Consider the following 10,123-nt stretch of genomic DNA (forward strand, 5'->3'; position numbering starts at 1 on the left):
GTGTTCATACAGGCTGATTCAGTCATCGACGTCTTCCCCATCTTTGCCCGAGAATACGCCAGGATCAAGGGGAGCGGGGAGGGTGATGTAGGTCGTCGAGGTGGCAGCAGGAGTCGGAGCCGGTGGGGTCGGGTTGTTGTCACCGGGAGCCATGAAGGAAGGCTCGAAGTACCGTCCACTGCGAAGCTCCGTGACGAGGTACAGAGAACGTCCACCTCCACCACATATGTTACGTAGGAAGACGCAGACGAAAAGCTATGTACAACTATATTTACAAGAAAATTGTCCTGGACTTGACAGAACCTGCAATTCTTTCGTTCGGAGCATCCACTTTGGGATTCAGCCACACGGATGCATGCTTCGCTGTCCGAACATTCCTTATGGAATCTAAACGAATGCCCTGCTAAATTCCTTTATTTTTGTTTTTACTTTTAAGTTAATTATTACCCATTCAATATTACCTTCCTGATTTTATTTAACAGGTAATTCTGTGCTATTCAATGCTATTTCAATAGCTATTAGGAAATTTCTGCTCCATAATAATTTCGAATAATCCACCCATCTCTTGGCCAATCCCCCATCGTGGGTAGGAGCCACATGCATCACAGGCCACAACAACAAAATACGCTGCGCTTGGCCAAGAGGCAACAGCCCACGCTAGCTTCTAATCGTCGTCGTCGTCTTCTTACTGCTCGGCCCTTCGTCATTGGAAATACTATCCCGTAGCAATATGAATAATAAAAATCAGGCCCCTCGGTTAACGCTCTTTTCTTCTCGTTGATTACATAACGACGGTTTCGAATCCGGCAACATTGATGCCTTCAGGTAGCATACGTGGGATTATTGACCACTTGCCTTCACCCGAAAAGATCACGTTCTCGTGACGCCTGCGGCAAAAAGGACGTTCCATGTTCGCAGCCAAGGTCTGTGGGTGGTGGCGCTGGCTAACGCTCCCAGGGTTCTACTAGGACACATAAATACCCAAGAAAGTGGATGGCAAAACCGCGCCGTGGTAGCTCAAGTGGTAGAGCATCGCATGCGAAATTCGAAGGTTGTGGGCTTGGTTCCCACCTGCGGCAAGTTGTTCTTTCATCCACATTTATTTCTATTAATTTATCGTTTAATTTATTAAGCACAAGTAGTTTCCCCTATGCTGTCCTTGGTGTCAGTGTTTGTTAGCTTCTTATGATATGACTAATAAAATCGGGCCCCTCGGTTAACCACCTTTTCATGTCGTTGATAGAGAGAGAGAGAGAGATGCAAATGAGAGAAATTCCGGCAGGCTAACAAATTTTCATTGGAATATTTGCCCTCAACTTGTAGATTTCATGGCCTTTACATTTTTCATATCAGCGGCATGCACTGCTTTGCTGGTTTCAAACTGCTATAGTTCTAAAGTACGTCTGCCATTTGCTTTACTTATGAAATGTACAGAAAACATTATATAAGATATCTCGGGCATAATTTTGAGATGTACGAGTATATTCTTTTATGAAAAAATACACATTTTACTTGTCTTGACATTGCGTAGCGTTCAAGAATTCGTTTGCAGCATATTTGGCAACGGCAACGCAGTTCTTATTAATGTTTAATGTATTTGGTCCATCGACTCTTTCTATTCTTTCTATATATAACTGTAAATAGACAACAAGGAATAGTCAGAAAAAAAGTGAGACACACAGACACGATTAATTGGATGCAAAGAATGGAAACAAAATGGGCCATGGACGGACGGACGGACGGACGGACGGACGGACGGACGGACGGACGGACGGACGGACGGACGGACGGACGGACGGACGGACAGACAGACAGACAGACAGACAGACAGACAGACAGACAGACAGACAGACAGACAGACAGACAGACAGACAGACAGACAGACAGACAGACAGACCTTTATTTAGGTCCTGAGGTACGCTAGCACTCAAAGAGGTAGAGCAGCGGGCCGCTCCCACGTCGGGACGGGTAAGCCGAGCCTCCCCGCCTCGTCGCGGGCCCTCTGGATGGGCCTGAGTTGATGTAAAGGTCTGAGCTCCTGAGCATGGAGCTCCATTCCTCTTCGGTCATGCGTTGAGGACTCTGTAGTGAGGGGCACCGCCAGAGCATGTGATCTAATGTACAAGCGGCGCCAGAATCTGGGCATGTTGGATCAAGACGTTCGATGAACTGGCTGTGGGAACACAGAATATCTACAAAAAATGAAAAGAAATTAATTAGAAGGAAAAATCTGTGCGATAACACAAGGGACAGTGCCTTGCTATTTGAGGCTTGAGCCGGTTGTCTAAGGACCAAAACATGCCAGAGCAAATATTCGGAAATAGATGAGGCATGTGCATGCTGCAGCAAAAATGCGGAGACTACTCAGCCCATCCTAATGGACTGCGAAAAGAATCACCCAGTGAGACTCGTAGGTAACGTTATTCTTCCAGAAGCAGTTGGATGGAAGCATCAATAGGTCACCAGTCGAGATAAGCAAGAGATGTTCAGAGCATTGGTGAAACAAAATGCAGGAAAGGGATTGATACGACTGGATGGATCCCTTAGAGGCATATGTAGCGATACAACGTAGAAGTTTACAGGAAGAGAAAAGACATTAAGGAGATGTATACGAAAACGTTAGAATTAAAGCGGGTATATAGTAAAGCGGGTATATAGTAAGTTAAAGCGGGTATATAGTAAATCAGGTATAGCATACCTGATTTACTAAAGAAGGCAAGATCACTATTTCTCACCACCCCATTCTAAAGGGGATACCATTACCCGCTGTTAAAGCTGTTGGCTTATCATCTCGAGGCCTACCAGTGCACCTTTACGCGTGAATCATTTGTATACACATTTCTGCCCTTTGTGACAATGTAAATAAACAAATTTTGAGGATTAGTAATTTTTACCCAGTGACAACTTTCGAAAGAACATAATACCACCTTCTTTCGAAAGTTGTCGCTGGGTAAAAATTACTAATCCTAAAAATTTCTTTAATTACATTGTCACAAAGGGTAGAAGTGTATATACAAACAATTTGCGCATAAAGGTGCACTGATGGGCCCTCGAGATGATAGCCAATAGCTTGAGCACAGCCTTTAAGGTCAAGGATAAAGTTAAAGCTTCAATGCAAGTGTTCACATGACTTGAGTCCAGCGATGACGTCGCGAAGGATAGTATGGCTGGCGACCTTATGTGGACATACGTGGAGTAATACGGCTATCAAGTGAGAGTGCGTGCGAGTAGGTGCGAAGGACTCCGCTGATGGGAGGGACGTGGCATAGAAGTTATGACGAAACGTTTCCTATGGTGCCCGCTTAACAGGAGACGGGCGACCAATCCTAACGTTCACGGTTATTACACACGTCATTCCACTGGAGACGAGTGCATTTTCCCAACGTTAAGGAGTCGCGCATCAGTGCTCTTTGCCTGTGCAAAACGTAGCGTGCATGAAGGATTCGCTTTACGAGAAACACGAATTGCGTACTGCTTCAGTGCGACAAGTGGCTGCGCATTCGCAGCAGGAATATCAAACGGCTGCAAGAAGTGCTCTATGATCAGCGTGGCGAAGTAACCGACGACGATTACGAAAGCTTTATTTGTCGTCAGGTACACCATGCCCTTAGCCCAGTGCATTCTTTTCTGCACAGCTCCAGCGCTCGCTGGATGTGTACCGATATGTGCTGCATATCTTCCAGAGATATCGTTTGGCACAGCCACGCTGGGAGAAATACCAGTTTCTGACCAGTAACGATATTTGTTTCAAAATGCATTTAAACGGTAGAGGAATTTCCCACGGTATTAAGCGGCAACCAGGTGTATATATAGCGTATATATACGCTTTTCCGCGTCACAGGGTTGCACGTTGCGGGCAGGTCAGTTTCTGGCTGCGCGATGACCGCTGTTTAAGGTCTTGGAACACGGCATCGACGCTTCCGATACATCTAACCCTTTCATGAAGACGACATATCTCCATGTCAGGTGTATCATCAGAATAAATGGCTAAGCAGATTGCTGAAATCTATGGGAAGCGAAGCGTTAGTGAGGCGATTAGTTAAACGCTATACAACTAATGGCGCTTCATATATTTGCGTTTCCTTTTATCTTATGTAAACGTGTAATCTTGTGAATGTTTATGTTCACCCAAGACAACGGTTCCAACTTTATTCTCGGGCAATTTTAATCTTTACGCACCACACACACAGACAGAAAAAGAACTTTAATGACAAGGTCCTGAGAAGCTTTTCTATGGTGCAGAGCTGTGGGCCGCTCCCACTGGGGACGGGTAGGCCGAGCCTAACCGCCGCATCGAGGGCTCTCTGGACAGCCCAGGTTTGACGTGAAAGTTCTGAGCTCTGGATGGCAGAGCTTCAGTCTTCGTCTATGATGCGATTGGGTCCCTGTAACGAGGGGCATCGCCAGAGCATGTGTGCGAGATTGCTAAAAGCCCCACAGTCGGGTCAAGTAGAGCTAAAAGCCTCTGGAGTGATCGTATGGAAAAGAGCCAGGTTTGGATAGCACTTAGTCTGGAGCATGCGTAACGTGGACGCCAGAGGTCTAGCCAGTTTACTGTAAGGGGGTGGAAAGTCCTCCTACCCAAGTGATAGTGCGTAGTAATTTCGCTGAAAGTAGAGAGAGTGTCCCGAAACTCGAGAACCTCGCAGTCTGAGCTTGATCCTGCTCCCGCGCGGTGGGTTAGTGCGCGAGCTTGGGAGTGGGCGATGTCATTGAGATTGGGAAACGAGTCAAGCTGGGGTTCGAGGTGAGCCGGAAACCATGTGATGGTGTGCGGAGAGATGATCTTGTTCTTGAGAATCTTGTGAGCCTCCTCAGCGATGGATCCTGAAGCGAAAGCCCTGACCGCCGATCTCGAATCAGTGAAGATTTGTGATCTGCTGTTGTCTAGGAGTGCTATAGGAACTGCGACCTGCTCCGCTCTGGTTGGTGCTGAGCACTTCAGGGAAGCCGCATTCCCTATCTGCCCGTTGTGATCAACGAGGGTAATGGCGAAGTTAGACGACTGTCCATATTGGGCGGCGTCGACAACACATGCCGAGTAGGGATCGTCCTTTGTACGCTGACTCTTACCCTGCGTCTGCCTGCGTTGTGTTGAGGATTAACATTATGAGGAAACGGTGCAACTCGTATGTTGTTCCTTTGATCTTCTGAAATTTCATATTTCCGCTCTTCCATGAGGATAGGGTTGATCCCAAGAACCGCCAGGTTCCAGCCGGGGTACAGGATAGACGGGCCAGTTGGGCTGACTCCTGGGCCTCGATTATCTCGTCCAATGTGTTGTGCACTCCTAGTTGCATAAGGGCATCCGTACACGCCCATAACGGAATGCCTAGTACATTTTTTATACTTTTTCTGATGAGCTTGTTTAATCGTTTATTCTCGGAGTTATACCAGTTGTGCATGGCTGCCACATAAACTATACGACTCATGAAGAAGGCGTGGAACAACCTGAGTAGGTTGTCTTTCCGTAAGCCTTCACGCCTATTCGAGACTTTGTTGATAAGTCCGATCATGTTCTCAGTCTTGGCTGTGAGCTTGTTGAGCGTCGTATTGTTACTGCCATTGCATTCGATGAACATGCCAAGCACCCGAATGGTGTCTACTCTGGGGATGGTAAAGCCGCTTTTAGTGTGGAGTTTGATGTTTATTTCTGACAACGGTTTCCAGCCTCTAGGTTTGGGACCTCTCCTGACTGCCCTATAGAGGAGGAGCTCAGACGTGCTCGGGGAGCCTCTAAGCCCCGTATTTTCCAGGTACATCTCTGTTTGCCTACAGCCTTCTGTAAGCCTAATTCAACAGCTCCTTCGCTTTCTCCGGTGCACCATATTGTTTCTTGTAATAGGATTACGTTTCTTCTAATAGGATTACATGTGGCTTTTCCGGGTGGGTCCGAATGAACTGTTGGAGGACATACCTTTTACGATGGAATCCCCTACAGTTCCATTGCCAGATATTAATTACCCTGTGATGTGCCGCCATGGTGGGACGTAGAAGTTATTTTGTATTAAAAAATGCTGCGGAGCGCAGCCGCTGCCGACCTTTCAGTGTCGGTGTTATACACTTTGTCCAACGATGTAGTTGTAGCCATTGTAGAAACGTGGCGCTCCAGATTGTCGCATCTGATTCCTAGTGATTTGACCACCTCCGCGAGTTTGTCAATAACAATTTGAACTTTTTCGAGGGATTTATCAATTTTATCTATCGTTTTTTTCCAATTTACGAACACTGGCACTCTTGTCTGAGGCATGAACTGCCAGCGCCCTCTTTTTGGGTAGACCATTGGCAGTCGGTTCCGCTACGGGGATCTCCATGGGCGTTTCTACTACAGGGGCCTAAGTGGGTTGAACTGTCTCTCGCTTGCTGGGTTTTTTTAGTTCTGCAATTTCTGCTCTAAGCGGTTCCGCTACGGGGATCTCCATGGGCGTTTCTACTGCAGGGGCCTGAGTGGGTTGAACTGCCTCTCACTTGCTGGCTTTTTTGAGTTCTGCAATTTCTGCTGCGAGCTGCTCCATTCCGTATTTTAAGGAAGCGTTTTGTCTTTACAATTGTGCAATCCTCTTGTGCTATGGCGATTGACCCCGCGTTACCTTTTTTGGTGATTCTTTGACCCAGTCAGCCCATGTGGCACCACGATCAGCAGGCTCCTGGATTTAAACTGCAGGTACCCTGGAACGAGAGTGGCCTCTGGAGCGGGAGCGGATCCTGAGGGCCTTGCGGCCCCTGGAAGACGAGCGTTACGTGAGCGACCCCTAGAAGGGGCACGGTCCTGGTCGCCGCCATCCTCGCCGCCGGGGTCTCGGGATCGGCTCCTGGATCTGTGCGAGCTGCTCAGGGCCGGCTTGAGAGGGGTTGGCGACACAGTTGCTTGTTTGGATTGTTCGCGGTTGCACCGTTCTCTTCTCTGTTGTCTAACTACAAACGGAATTCGGAACCTTTGCTTGCAGGTTCTGTTAGCTGTGGGATGAGGGCCACCGCAGAGGGTGCACTTCGGTGTAGATTCGTGCTTATCATCCGGGTTGCTCGCGCCACAGCTGCGGCAGATTGCATTTTCAGGGGCTGAGCAAACGTCAGCTCTGTGGCCAAGCTTTCCACATGCATAGCAAACGTCAGTTTTTCTGCGATAGAGAGAGCATTTGACCAAACTGGGACCGCATTTTACGTAGTCCGGGACTTTGAGTCCATCAAACAAGATGACTACCGTGCTTGTGTTCTTGATTCGTCTAACATCGAGGACGCTTGGATTCTTGGATTGAATGATGAGGCGTTTCAGCTGCTCTCGATTGATGGTGGGATCAATGTCACGAATAACTCCCTTGCATGTGTTTTCGCACCACAGAGCTCACAAGCTATTCGGAAACGTACACACCAAATCATGCGGTGGCGCGGTGCGAGACGTCTACGCAACCAAGTCACGAAGACGAAGGCGATGCGCGATGCTTCTCGAGGAAATAACGGTGAGGACGGGTGTATGCACTGAGGAGTACGGCACTTATACAGCTAGCATTTCAGGATTCTGTACCTCTTGTGTCCCAGTGGGACCTACCCATTATGAATGATGTTGGCCAAGAGTGAGTGGACACACACAAAATAAAATCTATCAGAGAATCCGTTTAATATAATTCCTTATTCCTTCAAGAAGTCGGCGTGCTTTCAGAAATATCTGCGATTCGACATTATACCTTAAGAATTTATTTTTCATTGCGCTTCAGAGAGGGGAGCTTCATGGCACTTGGCGGTCAGTATGCAGACGCTCTACAAGCCCTTTCGCCGACTTGCATTCGGCGCACACGTAACATTCGTACACTTGTGTACCTGCCAACTTGTGAACTACCAAAATTGCAATAGCACTTACCGTCATGGCAAAAGAAAGGGGAAGGGGAGAAAGGGGGAAAGGGAGAAAGAAGCAGGCAGTTTTGTTTATGTTTTCCATGAGCACACATTTTTGTGTGATTCGCGTACGCACTTTATTAACGATTATTTACGTTTACATGTAGACATAAAGAGGAGCAAGGTAGGCACAGCAAAAGCAGAAGCATACGATGCATGCAGTTCATATAGATCATAGTGACTTTTTCAGTGTCTATGCTTTTGCCGATGTAGCACACGTCAGGTCAACTTTACCGAAGGAAATAGCCATCTCTTGAGCGCTTTGCATTACCACAAGAAGTTTGAGCAGGTAGCATCAAAATTTATTTCTTTTACGTATTTTTAATTCGAACATAATTCTTGGAATACTGAGTCTAGGACGGCAGAAGACTAGGTGGAGCGATGAAATTAGAAAATTCGCGGGGGCTAATTCGAATCGATTGGTGCCGGACAGGGATAATTGGAGATCGCAGGAAGAGGGCTTCGTCCTGCAGTGGACATAAATATAGGCTGACCCCGGAGATAGTGCAGTCTAATAACGTGCGCTGATCCCGCAAGCAGTACAGTCTAATAATCTGGGCAGTTTGCTTGGAAATGCGCCGCTCTTCAATGAGCCCCCTTGCCGCCAACTTAGGTGACTGCGTGTGTGCCACTTGTTATGCGCGGACTTCACGAAGGCCCCCCAGAAAACAGCGCGTCCAGAGGGAAGCGAGAGAGAGAGAAGCCCGGCTGAAGTAAGCGCCTCCCGCACGACGCCTTTATACTATTCGCACGCTTCGATAGTCGTCGTTGCAATTGTTGACCCGAGTGGTACCGTGGCGCATACCCACAGTGGGGACTGGCCATGGATTGGATGTCAAAATTATTAGACATCATTGATAGCTCTGTCGAATGCCTTTTCTCAATCTTGCTCGCCTCATATTTCAACCTGTTTAGGAAATTTTAGCCCGCAGGATATATTTTGCCTAAAACTTCACGCAACATTGGTAGCACGAATTCGTGAGAGGAGGAGGAGGAGGAATAAACCTTTATTGTAGAACCGGCACTTTGTGATGGCCGGGCCTACGCCTCCAACGAAGGGAGCTCGAGGGCCTGCCTCGCCGCCGCCTCGCGGGCGTGCTGGGTCGCCCAGGTTTGGTCGTCGAGGGCGGAGCTCCGCAGATCCTCATGCAACCTCGACGAGAGAGTCGTGGTGTTAGTCTGGGTGTACTGTGCTGGGCACTCCCATAGCATATGCGGAAGTGTAGCCGGGTGAATTCCACAGCACCGGCAGTTGGGGGTAGTGTAGACGTCCGGAAATATAAGGTGGAGGCGGGCGAGTGAAAGGTACGTGTTTGTTTGTAGTAGACGCAAGGTGGTAGCCTGCACCCGGCTGAACTTTGGGTGAGGCGGGGGGAAGATTCGGCGATTGATATAAAATGCCTTAACGAGATCGTTATAAGTTGTCAGACTGTCCCTCGTGTCCAACTCATTTCCAGTGACTCCGGCGCGGTTGACTAGGCCTCGCGCAATGGAGTGGGTGACCTCGTTGAGATTGGGGAGGTGTGGGTGGACAGGGCCCGCATGGGCCGGGATCCATGTTAGGGAGATTATGCTGTCTTTAGAGTGTGGTGCCTGGCAGAGGATGCGAAGAGCTTGGGGAGAAATACGGCCTTTGATGAAGTTAGTAACGGCTGAGCGAGAGTCACACACTATGGTGTGACAGGTGGGATCTAAAGTGGCCAGGCCGATGGCCACTTCTTCAGCCATCTCGGCAGTGGGGGTAGTGACGCTGCAGGCATGGTGTAGGGCTCCATCGCGTGTGGCGACGGCCACAAATCGTGTGCCATGGGAGTACTGGGCTGCATCAACAAATGTGACGCCAGGCACGTGGGCAAGGGCTTTTATAATAGCTCCGGCCCGAGCTTGGCGCCGGCCCCTGTTATATTCAGGGTGCATATTTCTAGGGATAGGGTCTATGTAGATCCAGATACGGATGTCGGTCGGGATCGATTGTTTGGGGCCCTGTTGCTGATGGTAGGTGAAGCCAAGCGTGGACAGAATAAAGCGCCCCGTCTCAGTAAGGGTGAGCCGTTCAAGCTGAGAGCGTTGTTGGGCTTCATTGAGTTCGGAAAGGTTGTTGTGAACTCCCAATTGGTTGAGGAGTGAGAGAGAAAACATTTGTCGTTGCTCTTGAGGTCGAGTAGGTGGACTCCAGGACTCCACTGGCCAAGGCTGCTAGACGTACTTGCTGGACGAGAGCTTCTTGTCCGGC

The sequence above is a fragment of the Dermacentor albipictus genome, chromosome 3 (assembly GCF_038994185.2).
Source record: "Dermacentor albipictus isolate Rhodes 1998 colony chromosome 3, USDA_Dalb.pri_finalv2, whole genome shotgun sequence".
NCBI classification, from domain to species: Eukaryota; Metazoa; Arthropoda; class Arachnida; order Ixodida; family Ixodidae; genus Dermacentor; species Dermacentor albipictus.